We start from the raw sequence: 15871 nt of genomic DNA, 5'->3' as shown, positions 1-15871 counted from the left end.
ACTTCCATCACCAGTCACATCCACTACTGGACATTGTTTTTGCTTTGGCTCTGTCTCTTCAGTCCTTTTGGGGTTATTTCTCCACTCTTCTCCAGTAGTATATTTGGCACCTACCGACATGGGGAGTTCATCTTTCATTGTCATATATTTTTGCATTTTCATAGTGTTCATAGGGTGCTCAAGGCAAGAAGAGTGAAGTGATTTTCCATTCCCTTCTCCAATGGACCACATTTTGTCATAACTCTCCACCATTACCCATCCATCTTGGGTGAACTTACATGGCATGGCTCATAGTTTCATTGAGTTAGACAAGGTTGTGGTCCATGTGATCAGATTGATTAGTTTTCTGCCATTGTGGTTTTCATTCTGTCTGCCCTATGAGTGATAAGGATAAGAAGCTTATGGAAGCTTCCTGATTGGAAAGACTGACTGTGGAAGAAACTTGGTCTTGTTCTGATGGGCAGGGCCATGCTCAGTAAACCTTTAATCCAATTTTCTGTTGATGGGTGGGGTTATGTTCCCTCCCTGTTATTTGACCTGAGACCAAACAATGGGGAAGGTAATGAAGATAATGGAGACCTCCTTCAAAATGTCTTGTGCAAGTGCTGCCACACTCAGTGCCCCTGACCCTGCAGCAGGCCACCACTGACCCAAGCCTCCACCAGAGACTCCTGGACACTCACAGGACAGTCTGGATCAGTGCCTTGTGGGGTCACTGCTCCTTTCTCCTGGGTCCTGGTGCACACAGGCTTTTGTTTGTGCCATCAAGAGTCTGTTTCCCTGGTCTTTGTAAGTTCCTGTGGCTCTATGGTGGGATTAATGGTGACCTCTTCCAAAAGGGCTTATGCCACACCCAGGTCCGGGGCACCCAGAGCCCTTTCCCCTGAGACAGGCCACTGCTGACCTGTACCTCCACAGGAGACACTCAAACACTCAAAGGTAGGTCTGGCTCAGTCTCTGTGGGGTCTCCTGGTGTGTACAAGCTTTTCTTTGAGCCTCTGAGCATCTCTGGCAGGTATGGGGTTTGATTCTAAACATGATTTTGCTTCTCCTACCATATTTCTGGGGCTTCTCCTTTGCCCTTGGACATAGGGTATCTTTTTTTTCGGTGGGATACAACATTCTCCTGTCAGTGGTTGTTTGGCAGCAAGTTGTAATTTGGAGTTCTCACAGGAGATGAGTGCACATCCTTCTACTCCACCATCTTGTGAAATATTTTCTCAGCCTTCGGGTAAGATCAAGTGTAGTATCTGTTCTTATCAGTTTAATTAGGTGGAAAGCTGTCTATAAAATATCTTGATTGTTGAATAGAATTCCATGGGTCTGATTGATTTTCACAGGAGATCAATTTAAATATAAGCATGCTTTCTCAAAAGTGTCATTTACTGACATCTAAATTCACCCAATTCAATAATTTTATTTAAAAATGAATCATATTGCATGTCTTTAAAGCTTATTTCATGGCAATGGTTTTACCAAAATCAAAAAGACTAAAATGTGATTAGTTTGGTTATTTTTCTGTGATGTGGCTTTTATTCTGTCTGTTCTCTGATGGATGAGGACAAGAGGCTTATGGACGCATATTAATGGGAGGGACGGCTTGTGGGGAAAACTGGGTCTTGTTTTGACGGGTAAGGCCATGCTCAGTAAATCTTTAATCCAATGTTCTATTGATTAGTGTGGCTGTGTTTCCTCCCTGTAGTTTCAGTTCAGTTCAGTCGCTCAGTCGTGTCCGACTCTTTGCGACCCCATGAATCGCAGCACGCCAGGCCTCCCTGTCCATCACCAACTCCCAGAGTTCACTCAGACTCACGTCCATTGAGTCAGTGATACCATCCAGCCATCTCATCCTCTTCCTGTGTCCCCTTCTCTTCCTGCCCCCAATCCCTCCCAGCATTAGAGTCTTTTCCAATGAGTCAACTCTTTGCATGAGGTGGCCAAAGTACTGGAGTTTCAGCTTTAGCATCATTCCTTCCAAAGAAATCCCAGGGCTGATCTCCTCAGAATAGACTGGTTGGATCACCTTGCAGTCCAAGGGACCCTCAAGTCTTCTCCAACACCACAGTAGTTTAGCTGAGGCCAAAAGATGTTAGGGGTCATGGCAACCTCCTCCAAAAGGATGTATGCCAGGGAGCTGCACCTTCCAGGACTGCTCCTGTCAGTTTCCCTGATCCTACGGCAGGTCACCATAGACCCACACCTCCATTGGAGACTCCCAAACACTCATAGGCATGTCTGCCTCCGTCTCTTATGGGGTGACTGCTCCTTTCCCCTGTGTCTCGGTGCCCTCCAAGAGTCTCTGTTCCCCCAGTCCTGTGGAAGTTCTGTAATCAAACCCTGCTGACCTTCAAAGTCAGATTCCCTGGGGATTCTCAGTCCCTTTGCCAGATCTCCAGGGGACTGGGAAGTCTGTTGTGGAGCCTAGAACTTTTGCAACAGTGTGAGAACTTCTATGGTATAATGGTTCTCCAGTTTGTGTATTGCCCACTCAGCATCTCTATAGTGGGGATAATGGTGAACTCCTCCATGAGGACTTAAGCCACACACCATGCCTCTCAGGACTGCTGCTGCCAGAGCTTCCGTCCCTAAGGCAAAATGGTGACCTATAAACTCTGCAGGAGACCCTCAAACAGTGAAAGGCCCAGGGACCCATAAATATTCCTGGCATTTAATTCGTCCCCAGGAAACATGTATGGAACAAATACATGAACGATGATATTTTTCTATTGTGGTTTACTTTTTCTTTTTTAAGGAAATTATATTAGATGACAACTTTTCTGCTTTAATAGTCTTCTTTTTAAAATGTTGTTAAATTTATAACAATGCACCAAAGATTGCTTCAGTGCTTTTTGAAATCCAAATGTCTAGAAATTATTATCTTAGAGGGCAATTTTTGAATGTGATCACAAAAATTCTTAAGAATTTTTAATTTCACTCCCATCTCGCCCAAACTTTACTCTCTTCTGTAATGAAAAAAACTACCTTAATGGCTGAGTATAGGATTCACTCTGATGCAAAATTCTGACCCAGGAAAACGAAAGGAACTAATCAAGTCAAAGCCATGGCTTTGACTTCTAATCACATGGCTGGTTCTCTTAACATCAGCCCCCATCTTTAGACTGTTTTATCCAAAAGTCACCTGATTAACATTCAGTTCAGTTCAGTCACTTAGTCGTGTCCGACTCTTTGCGACCCCATGAACCGCAGCACGCCAGGCCTCTCTCTTTCACCAGCTCCCGGAGTCCACCCAAACCCATGTCTGTTGAGTTGGTGATGCCATCCAACCATCTCATCCTCTATTGTCCCCTTCTCCTCCTGCCCGCAATCTTTCCCAGCATCAGGGTCTTTTCCAATGAGTCAGCTCTTCACATGAGATGGCCAAAGTATTGGAATTTCAGCTTCAATATCAGTCCTTCCAATGAACACCCAGGACTCATCTCCTTTAGAATGAACAGATTGGATCTCCTTGCAGTCCAAGGGACTCTCAAGGGTCTTCTCCAACACCACAGTTAAAAGGCATCAATTCTTTAGTACTCAGTTTTCTTTATAGTCCAATTCTCACATCCATACATGACTACTGGAAAAACCATAGCCTTGACTAGATGGATCTTTGTTGACAAAGTAATGTCTCTGCTTTTTAATATGCTGTCTAGGTTGGTCATAACTTTCCTTCCAAGGAGCAAGCGTCTTTTAATTTCATGGCTGCAATCACCATCTGCAGTGATTTTGGAGCCCCCAAAAATAAAGTCTGACATTGTTTCCACTGTTTCCCCATCTATTTCCCATGAAGTGATGGGACCGAATGCCACGATCTTAGTTTTCTGAATGGTGAGCTTTAAGCCAACTTCTTCACTCTCTTCTTCCACTTTCATCAAGGGGCTCTTTAGTTTTTCTCCACTTTCTGCCATAAGGGTGGTGTCATCTGCATATCTGAGGTTATTGATATTTCTCCCTGTGATCTTGATTCCAGCTTGTGCTTCCTCCAGCCCAGTGTTTCTCATGATGTACTCTGCATAGAAGTTAAATAAGCAGGGTGACAATATACAGCCTTGACGTACTCCTTTTCCTATTAGGAACCAGTCTGTTGTTCCATGTCCAGTTCTAACTGTTGTTTCCTGACCTGCATACAGATTTCTCAACAGGCAGTTCAGGTGGTCTGGTATTCCCATTTCTTTCTGAATTTTCTACAGTTTGTTGTGATTCACACAGTCAAAGGCTTTGGCATAGTCAATAAAGCAGAAATAGATGTTTTCTTGGAACTCTCTTGCTTTTTCCATGATCCAGCAGATGTTGGCAATTTGATCTCTGGTTCCTCTGCCCTTTCTGAAACCAGCATGAACATCTGGAAGTTCACGGTTCACATATTGCTGAAGTGTGGCTTGGAGAATTTTAAGCATTACTTTACTAGCATGTGAGATGAGTGATTAACATAAGACAACTTAATATGTCTTTCACACTTAGAAAACTGCAAGACTGTAGGAGCTCTTTTCCAGGAACAGGGCTGGAGACTAAATATCTATTTCTTATGATAAATTACAATATCATAGCACCCCTGTCTTCTCCTCAAATATTTTACAATAACACTGTTATGAAAAGTTTTTCAAGAATGTCAGTTACATGGTTAGTTGTGCTGATCAGGGCACCCTTTAAATAGAGATTTACATGTATTTATTTAAAAAAAAAAAAGAAGAAGAAGAAGAAGTATTCCCTCCATCTTTAGGATGCAAATGTCCAAATCTATACCTAAGAACAATATAGTTACGAATATCTACAGCCTCAGTTAGGAAATGTGAATATCATAATAGAAATGATGTGGAAAATAATGCCTAGCTTTGTGTTTCATGGCATTTACAATGAAAAAAATTGAAAGATAAGTTTGAAATATGCACTGGAGCTAGCACAAATTCTTTGGTTGTGGTAGAGTGTTTCAAACATTTTGCAAGGAAATCAACAAACTTCATATGTATATTTTTTAAAACTTTCCCTTGTTTATATTTTGTGAGTGCCCATAAGGGAAGTGTGCAATGACATTAAGAGTCTATGTGGATGGTCCCTGCTGATCAGCATTTCTGCTCTGGCAACTTCACCATCACTCTTTGAGTGTGTGTGTGTGTGTGTGTGTGTGTTTCAGCAAGTAATGTTAAGAGTTTATGTTGTTATAAAAATGAAAAAAAAATGGAAAAATGATATTGACATGAATAGCCAATATATTTGTCATTACATGATAAAGTCATAAAAAATTAGATTCTTGTCTTTTTTATTTCCTTGTTTTCTTTTTATATTAATTATTTTATATATATCAGCCTATTAACAGTGTTTTAAAGTTTCAGGTTGTCATGTTGCATGCTGATTGTTTAAATTTTCTTCTCAGTTTATCATAGAAGGAATTCTCTCTAATGTTTTCTTTTATTTTTCTTTTTTTGAATCTTTCCTTTTTTATTGAGGTATAATTGACATGTAACACTATATTATTAGATTATTTTTAAATGCTTAACCCAGAATAATTTCACAATCAGATAGTATTATAATTTAACACATAGGTTACAATCCAATTAGGGCTTCTCTGGTGGCTCAGAGGTTAAAGAGTCTGCCTGCAATGTGGGAGACCTGGGTTCAATCCTTGGGTCAGGAAGATCCCCTGGAGAAGGAAATGGCCACCGACTCCAGTATTCTTGCCTGGAGAATCCTATGGATCAAAGAGCCTGGTGGGCTACAGTCCACAGGGTCGCGAAGAGTTGGACACAACTAAGTAACTTCACTTACTTAAATTCACTTACTACAATCCAATTGAGTAGGGAAAATATACAAAAATGAAAAGTATACAGACAAAATACTGCTGAATAACTAGCACGTTTAATTTTGGCTTTCATTTGTTGCTGTTCTTTGTTGTTTCCTTTGCTGTCATTCCCATGAGCACCATCTTATAGTAACTACAACTTTAAGTCTACTGAAGTTATCACAGTAGGTTCTAAACTTGCTTTCCAGAACAAATTATATGCACAAGCAGTGTCAGTTCAGTTCAGTTCAGTTCAGTTGCTCAGTCGTGTCCAACTCTTTGTGACCCCATGAATTGCAGCATGCCAGGCCTCCCTGTCCATCACCAACTCCCAGAGTTCACTGAGACTCACTTCCATCGAGTCAGTGATGCCATCCAGCCATCTCATCCTCTGTCATCCCCTTCTCCTCCTGCCCCCAATCCCTCCAAGCATCAGAGTCTTTTCCAATCAGTCAACTTTTCGCATGAGGTGACCAAAGTACTGGAGTTTCAGCTTTAGCATCATTCCTTCCAAAGAAATCCCAGGGCTGATCTCCTTCAGAATGGACTGGTTGGATCTCCTTGCAGTCCAAGGGACTCTCAAGAGTCTTCTCCAACACCACAGTTAAAAGGCATCAATTCTTCGGCACTCAGCCTTCTTCACAGTCCAACTCTCACATCCATACATGACCACTGGAAAAACCATAGCCTTGACTAGACGGACTTTTGTTGACAAAGTAATGTGTCTGCTTTTGAATATGCTATCTAGATTGGTCATAACTTTGCTTCCAAGGAGTAAGCGTCTTTTAATTTCATGGCTGCAGTCACCATCTGCAGTGATTTTGGAGCCCCCCAAAATAAAGTCTGACACTGTTTCCACTGTTTCCCCATCTATTTCCCATGAAATGATGGGACTGGATGCCATGATCTTCGTTTTCTGTATATGAGTTTTAAGTCAACTTTTTCACTCTCCTCTTTCACTTTCATCAAGAGGCTCTTTAGTTCTTCTCCACTTTTTGCCATAAGGGTGGTGTCATCTGCATATCTGAGGTTATTGATATTTCTCCCAGCAATCTTGATTCCAGCTTGTGCTTCTTCCAGTCTAGCGTTTCTCATGATGTACTCTGCATAGAAGTTAAATAAGCAGGGTGACAATATACAGCCTTGACGTACTCCTTTTCCTATTTGGAACCAGTCGGTTGTTCCATGTCCAATTCTAACTGTTGCTTCCTGACCTGCATACAGATTTCTCAAGAGGCAGGTCAGTGGTCTGGTATTCCCACCTCTTTCAGAATTTTCCACAATTTATTGTGATCCACACAGTCAAAGGCTTTGGCATAGTTAATAAAGCAGAAATAGATGTTTTTCTGGAACTCCCTTGCTTTTTCCATGATCCAGCGGATGTTGGCAATTTGATCTCTGGTTCCTCTGCCTTTTCTAAAACCAGCTTAAACATCAGGAAGTTCATGGTTCACGAATTGCTGAAGCCTGGCCTGGAGAATTTTGAGCATTACTTTACTAGCATGTGAGATGAGTGCAATTGTGCGGTAGTTTGAGCATTCTTTGGCATTGCCTTTCTTTGGGATTGGAATGAAAACTGACCTTTTCCAGTCCTATGGCCACTGCTGAGTTTTCCAAATTTGCTGGCATATTGAGTGCAGCACTTTTACAGCATTATCTTTCAGGATTTGAAATAGCTCAACTGGAATTCCATCACCTCCACTAGCTTTGTTCATAGTGATGCTTTCTAAGGCCCACTTGACTTCACATTCCAGGATGTCTGGCTCCAGGTCAGTGATCACACCATCGTGATTATCTGGGTCATGAAGATCTTTTTTGTACAGTCTTCTGTGTATTCTTGCCACCTCTTATTAATATCTTCTGCTTCCGTTAGGTCCATACCATTTCTGTCCTTTATCGAGCCCATCTTTGCATGAAATGTTCCCTTGGTATCTCTAATTTTCTTGAAGAGATCTCTAGTCTTTCCCATTCTGTTGTTTTCCTCTATTTCTTTGCATTGATCACTGAGGAAGGCTTTCTTATCTCTTCTTGCTATTCTTTGGAACTCTGCATTCAAATACTTACATCTTTCCTTTTCTCCTTTGCTTTTCACTTCTCTTCTTTTCACAGCTATACGACTTAACAAACATGTCCTTAAAAAAAAAAAGTCCTAAATAAACAAAGTCATGCATATATATATAAGAGTGCATGACCTGAATAACCAAAGAAAAGTACAAACTTGCACTTAATTGTGCTTTGCTTGTGATGACTTGTGATATATTACGATGTTTAGGGATGTTTCAAAGTGTGTGTTACCTTGTATGAGTTCCCCCCTACCCCCCGCAAAGCTTCTTCCTCATTCTTGCCTGGCATAGAGTTGATTATCAATAAACATTTATTGGAGAGAACTGACCCATTTTACTGAATACATTCCTGTTGTTCCCCATTGTGTCCCTTTCATTATAAGAATTTTTGCCTAAAAAACCCTGCTTATATTTTAAAAACAAAATGTCAATGTTTCATCCATGAAATATGTTTAATCTTTTACCTTTTGCTCTCGAAAGTTAGTTCATGGAAAGCATCACATCTACAGTGCAGATTATGCAATTAATTATTTCTTAAATATTGGGTGAGATCCAGATGATTGGTCAAAAATTACAAAAATCTCGTATACAGGGTTATCGTTACCATCTTTCTAAATTCCATATATATGCGTTAGTATACTGTATTTATGTTTTTCCTTCTGGCTTACTTCACTCTGTATAATAGGCTCCAGTTTCATCCACCTCGACTCTGTGGGAGAGGGAGAGGGTGGGAAGATTTGGGAGAATGGCATTGAAACATGTGAAATGTCATGTATGAAACGAGATGCCAGTCCAGGTTCAGTGCACGACGCTGGATGCTTGGGGCTGGTGCGCTGGGACGGCCCAGGGGGATGGTATGGGGAGGGGGGAGGGAGGAGGGTTCAGGATGGGGAGCACGTGTATACCTGAAATTAAAAAAAAAAAAAAAAAGAAAGAAAAAAAAATAAGAAAAAAAATAAATAAAAAATTAAAAAAATAAAAAAAATAATTACAAAAATCAGTTTTGTTCTATTCCTCTCACATTTCAAGTGCAGTCTATCACAAAATCATTTTGGCTTTGTTCTCAAAACATATGTTTTCTTTGTCTCCACTGCTACAGCCTTGTCTCAGTATCATTTCATACCTGGAACATTCGGAGAGTTCTCCCAGCTTCTACCTTTTATCCACAAACCATTACCAATGCTGCCACTAGAATAATCCCCATAGAGTACCAGTGAGACAGGTTAATTTCATACTCAGTACCTTACAATGGTTCCTTCACTAGAGTAAAGCATCTTTGTAGCTGCTTACAGCGGCCACAATACCTGAAACATTCCTGCCTCCTTTCCATTCTACCTGATCTCTTCTTACTCTTTCCTTTTTTATGCCTTTCTGTTCACATTGGCCCCCTTGCTGATGCTAAAACACAAGAACACACCAGGACTTTGCACTACTTCTTATCTCTGCTACACAACACACATACTTACACTCCCAAACTTCACTTCATTTTTTCCATAAGCTTTATACACTTTTATAATAGTACATAATTTACTTAATATATTTTCACAGGTATTTCCTTTTAAAATATAAAATCCTCAATGTAGAATCTTTATGCATTTAAGATTGTAAGAAATATAAGCAATGTAAGAAATCTTTATGCATTTATATTTTACAGTTTTACAGAAAATTTTTTACAGATATATCCCAAAAGACTAGAGTAGATTGACAAATATTTGGTTCTCATTATTTTAAGTATGAATTAATGACTCAAATAGTGAATAAATGATTCTGAAAAGCAAAGTTCTAGAGTTATATTTAAACATCTCTGGATGTTTGAATATTCAATCAGAAATGATAGTTTTTTTCATTCCTACGCATTTATGAAATTTATGTACCAGATCAGTTATTACAAAAATAACTTTGTACTACAAAAAACTAAAAATTGGAATACAGTTCCTGATTTCTCTTCAGAATGGCAAGGCTTTCTCTCACAAAATAATCAGAATACAAAAGAGCCAGGGTGAGCTTTATGGTATATTTAAGAAGAAAATTATTCAGAAATGCACCAAGCTACTTGTCCAAAGGGAGAAGTAGCTCCATCATATCAACTTAGATTTTAATAGCAATATTTGAAATTCTGGAAAAATATGGCAGAAAAAAATAAGCAAAAGATTTCCTATATAACAAGTAGCACACAATTATTAATGACACAACCTATAAATTACTAAGTACTTGCTGAGTGGCACTTATCCAGTCTTGGGATATATAATATATAAGAAACTTAGATTAATGGGGGCTCAGAAGCAAAAGTAAAAGCAGAAAGACAGTCCTATTACATGGGAAAAGTAGGCTAGGGACTAAGGCTTGTGAATGCCACTATCAGCTTGTGGACATACTACAGGGCACATGTATGTACTACGGCTGGTACTACAGCTGGTCTGCTCTCATTCCAACAGCATCTGTTCTCATACAGCATCTACTTTTGTAGTTTTTGTAACCTATTTGTTGTTGTTGTTGTTCAGTAATCAAGTTGTGTCCAACCCTTTGCAGTCCCATAGACTGTGTGTAGCCTGCCAAGCTCCTCTGTCCTGTACTATCTCCCGGAGTTTGTTAAATTTGATGTCCACTGAGTCAGTGATGCTGTTCTTCTGCCACCCCCTTCTCCTATTGCCTTCATTCTTTCCCAGTCTGGCTCTTTTCCAATGAGTTGGCACTTTGAATCAGGTGGCCAAAGTATTGGAGCTTCAGCCTCAGTAACAGTCCTTCCAATGGATATTTGTAACCTATACCCCACCACTCATTTATTGGTACAGAATAATTCAAGGTGCTTTATGCTTGTACTAAGATCCATTCCTTGAAAAAACATCACATTATTTGTATATGTTTAATGTCTTCACAATCATGTTAATTGCTGCTGGTCAACACATCATGTAAAAACCTATGGCAAGTGTCAATAATTACATCTTCTTATATTCAGAGGAATGAAAATGCCAATATATTTAAACATCCTCATAAGATTACAACCTTCCATACACCCCCGAACACATATGAGAGTTAATTTAATATCTGGTATAATGGAAACCTCTAGCAAATCTAACAACTCCCTAATGGCATCTTGCCACAGCTGCTTGATGGGGGAAGACAATGTGTCAAATTTTTACTCCTATTTAAGCTCTAGAGAAACAGCTTGTTTATTTATAGCAAAACAATACTTTATCAGTAGCAGTTAAAATATATCACCTGCCATTTTTAATATTTATTATGTCATAAGTGACTGATGAAAACGGAAAGGAATACAATTTTAAAAGACAAAGATACAGCTTTGCCAAATTCCTTTGAGACTCAGGTTAGGAAAGCTATTCAGTGACAGTGACTTTGAAAGAAGAAACATTATTTAATTAAATTTCCAATGATGAAAAATAATGTAATGACAGATAAGGGGAAACTACTACTTTTTGCTTTCAGACTATAAATTCAAGTTGTTATGTAGAAAACATAGTCACTTTTCTTTCTATGACATGTATGTGAATAGACAGATTGAAAGGTAAGTAAAGAAAATGCAAACATCAATTCTGTGATAGAACATACAAAAAGATCAAGAAGCGATTCCAGAAAAAGAGATCTCAAGCAAGGACTATGTGCATTGACATCTTATTTCTTTCCTTGAAGGAGATCCTCACACATGAATATCCACCCTACTTGCCATTGTGGTTGTTGTTGTTCAGTCGCTAAGTCGTGTCTGACTCTTTGCGACCCCATGGACTGTAGCTCTCCAGGCTCCTCTGTCCGTGGGATTTCCCAGTCAAGAATATTGGACTGGGTTGCCATTTCCTCCTGTAGGGATCTTCCCGACCCAGGGATCTAACCCACCTGTCCTGCATTGGCAAATGGATTCTTTCTCACTGAGCCGCCTGGGAAGCCCATAAGATGGCATTACTTCCTCTTACATTTCTAAGTTGTTTTTTTTTTCCCCCTACCCATTGAAATCACTTCCTCTATTTTTCTCTAGTGGAAAACAAAAAAGTAAAATGATCTAATAAAAAACTTTAACAAACATCTATATTTTGAAAAATTTTAGCCTATAATTAGAGAAAAGAAAAACAATTTCCAGCTTTAAAATACACTTTGTTATTATCTTTTAATTCCACAAAATTTAAAAAAAAAAAAAAAAACAGACAACAAATTTGAGAGGAAGGGCCAAAGAACACTTGTTTTAAAAGCTGGATAAATGAGTAAGTAATAGAAAAGGAACTAAGACATTGGCAAACACAAGTTTCCTATGAATAAGTGACTAAGAACTCATGAAGTATTTTGGTTTACATCTTCAAGAATCATGTAACCCAAGTGAAAATTTGAAACTCTTTTGAAAAATCATAATTCTATCTAGAACTCTACAATTTTAAGAATATGAGGCTATCTTGGGAAAATTATGAAGCTCCATACAGATGTCCAGGAAATCATAATTCAAGTGGTAATACTGATACCTCTCACCAAGACGCAAGGTACCCTGTGATTTACCCACATCCAACTCTCTCTTTGCCCTCACTTATCTATTTTAGTGAAAGTGATGTAGAATAGGTCAGAATATCCTGCATGCGATATTCTCTTTCCCATCTCTATGATTTTCCTAGTACTCTGATAGGAAGGGATTTCTCCCATCTTGCTTCTTTAATGAAAAAAAAACCTATTTATCTTCAAAGAATCAAATCAAATATTTTCTCTATAATTCCTCTCCTGGACCTCTGAGATGGACTGAGTTCCCCTTATTACTGACTATACAACCCAAACATACCATTATAATATCTCTCCTTGGCAGACTTTGGAAATTATCTGTTCTCTGTGGTTTGTCTCTTCTACTATGCTGGAAAGTCCTTAATTAGAAAAAGCTGGCTTTCTTTATCTCTCTCTTTCCACTGCCTGTTACAATGATTGACACTCAACAGGTGCTTTAAAATGTCTATCATAAAATAATGAGATCATACTCAGAAATAGGGTCTGGATATAGGGACAAATTGCCTTAGCATCTGTGGAATTAGCATTTTACTTCTTTTTGTCTTCTATAGGCTATGGGATTCATTTTACACCATTACCAAAATAACAAAGAAAATTTTAAAGAGGATTATATCCTCTTGCAGATGGAGAAACAGTACTATAACTACTTTTGCCTCTGCATCTTCTCAAAGATAAGCAGTTAGCATGATGGTTTAAGGTAACTTGATACATAATGTGACATTAAATTCTGTGGGATAGCAGGAAAACCAATGCCTGGAAGATTTTACATACTGGGATTATGTGGTTTGCTTTCTGCAGGTAAAGCCCCCGTGAGCATACTCAGTTGCTAAATAATGTCTGACTCTTTGTGACCACGTGGGCTGTAGCCCACCAGGCTCCTCCATGAATGGGATTTCCCAGGAAATAATACTGGAGTGGGTTGCAATTTCCCACTCCAGGGGATCTTTCCAACCCAGGGATTGAACCCACGTCTCCTCTGTCTCTTGGATTAGCAGGTGGATTCTTTACCACTGAACCACCTGGGAAGCCCCTAAAGCCTCTTGGCTCATGTAAAGAAGTTCCATGATATCTGTTCTGATTAGGACTAAGACACTCTTCATATTACGTACTAAGTAAACATTGTGGAAGAAAGAAAGAGTGAAATGGAGAGGGGGAGTTATTGAGAGAGGAAGGAAGAAATAAAAGAAGGGAGAGATGGAGGGAAGGAGTAAGGACAGAATTGGATCTTTCAAATGGAAAATGTATCAATCACAACTTGAGTGTTCCTCCTGGGATTGTGACACAAAGTACCTCCTCTTACACATTCCAGTGCTTCCTCCATCATAGCATCTACAAATAACATCACTCATTGGAACTAACTGCAAGGAAGAGCTGGTTGATATCACTGTATTTCTACAATGATGCAACTTCATTAAAATCAAAGGGAAGTTTGAACTTCCTGAATAATCAGAAAATAAGGATTCAGTCTACTTCTAAACAGTTTAAAAGCAAGGATAGAGAATTCCTTGGCAACCCAGTGGTTAAGACTTGGAGCTTTCACTGTTGAGGACCAGGGTTCAATCCCTGATCTGAGAACTAAGATCCCACAAGCCAGGCAGCCAAGAACAAATAAATAAAAAGTGAGGACCATTTTCCTGTTACTCAATGTAACTTTTGCTTCTTACCGCTAAATATTTTCCTGCTGTTTGACAAGAAATAACAGAAACATGACTAAATCTTTCATAGTGTATATTTTATTGCAGTCTGCATTTTACATTTGATATAAACATTTTACAGCAGATGTTTTACACTGCAATTTTTATTCATTTCTTCTGATAAAAGGAAATATAAGTGATAGGCTTAGATACCCTGGTATCCAAGATTTTAAAGCATTAATCCTGTCATTGAAAGTTATAGATTATATTAACACTAGGCTTCAGGCAATGAAAATATTCTCTATATTTTAGTATCAATGGTCTAAACCTTAATTTTCCTTAAAACATAAAAGCCAACAAATTCTGTTACTGGCTAACAACTTGACCTAAAATCGAACCTATATTTATCCAATTAAATGAGAAAAGTGAAAAACGGATACATAGAGACTTTCAGATGATGAACATTTAAAATTTATATATAGTCATATGCAAATATTAATTTTAATCATTAGCACTTAATGTCCTATAAAAACATAAATTATAGCTTTATTATACTCAGATAGCAATGTTAGCCCAATCATTACACTGCTAAGCAATTCACTAACATTTTATTTTTCTGATTTCTTCACACAAATAACATAATTTGTATTCATATAATCAAAAATCTGTGGAATATTAATATTGCTGACATCATCTAGGGAATTCTCTTAATTAAACTTAGCTCTCTAAAATATGTATTTGATGTCAAATTCTGAAGTAAAGTAATATTAATCCATATCTTCTATACCTCTGGAATTGTAAATTCAGCCCTTAACTCAAAGCTTGCTTGTTTCTCTTGGGAAAAATATTCCATGAGTCTTGAATATATGTTTATTAAGCACTCACTATAAGTCAATAATTTGAGTGTTTTTGACCAGTGTTATTTCATCTCTTGATCAACTGATAGGATTGGTGTTTTCCATTTAACTGACATAAAAGATAACTTAATACAATAATAAAAGTTACTGCCACCCAGAAGCTATTCTGTTGCACTAAAATAAATACAAATTGTACAGGCAAACACTTAAAGGCATATTGTTGCTATTGTTCAGTCGCTAAGTCATGTCTGACTCTTTGCAACCCCATGAATTGCAGCACACCAAACTTCCCTGTCTTTTTTACTGTCTCCTGGAGTTTCCTCAAAATCATGTCCAGTGAGTCAGTGATGCTATCTAACCATCTCATCCTCTGCTGCCATCTTCTTCTTTAACTTCAATCTTTCCTAGCATCAGTCTTTTCCAAAGGGTTGGCACTTTGCATCATGTGGTCAAAGTATTGGAGTTTTAGCTTCAGCATCAGTCCTTCCAGTGAATATTCAGGACTGATTTCCTTTAGGATTCACTGGTTGATCTCCTTGCTGTCCAAGGGACTCTCAAGAGTCTTCTCCTACACCATAATTCAAATGCATCAATTCTAAGGTGCTCACCCTTCTTTATGATCCAACTCTTACATCCACACATGACTACTGGAAAAACCATAGCTTTGACTCTATGAACATTTGTTGGCAAAGTGAGATCTCTGCTTTTTAATATGCTGTCTAGATTTGTCACAGCTTTTCTTCCAAGCATCTTTTAATTTCATGGCTTCAGTCACCATCAGCAGTGATTTCTGAGCTCAGGAATATAAAACCTGTCATGGCTTCTACTTTTTCCTTTCTATTTGCCATGAAGTGATAGGACCAGATGCCGTGATCTTAGTTTTTTGAATGTTAAGTTTTAAGTCAGCATTTTTACTCTTCTGTTTCTCCTTCATCAAGAAGGTATATTAACAAGATGAAAGTATATATGAATATAGTTTTTGAAATATTTTGTTTTTGACTAAATATATAACTATAGAGGGCTTCTCCCTACTCTGTTTATAGTTACTAT

The 15871-nt window shown here is 38.4% G+C and overlaps 1 long non-coding RNA gene and 1 pseudogene across 1 annotated transcript in view; one reads left to right on the top strand and one right to left on the bottom strand.

Moving 5' to 3' along the window:
- Positions 1-15871, bottom strand: part of LOC147356979 (uncharacterized) — a 383508-nt gene that overhangs the window by 49333 nt on the left and 318304 nt on the right. The window lies entirely within an intron of this gene.
- Positions 1213-1368, top strand: LOC147356980 (U2 spliceosomal RNA; annotated as a pseudogene).

This window comes from Bos grunniens, chromosome 16 (genome assembly GCF_055505025.1).
Source record: "Bos grunniens cultivar Pamir isolate PY7600 chromosome 16, Bosgru_T2T1.0, whole genome shotgun sequence".
NCBI classification, from domain to species: domain Eukaryota; kingdom Metazoa; phylum Chordata; class Mammalia; order Artiodactyla; family Bovidae; genus Bos; species Bos grunniens.
Note: the sequence above shows the minus strand (reverse complement) of the source record. Positions and strands in the feature narration are given on the sequence as shown.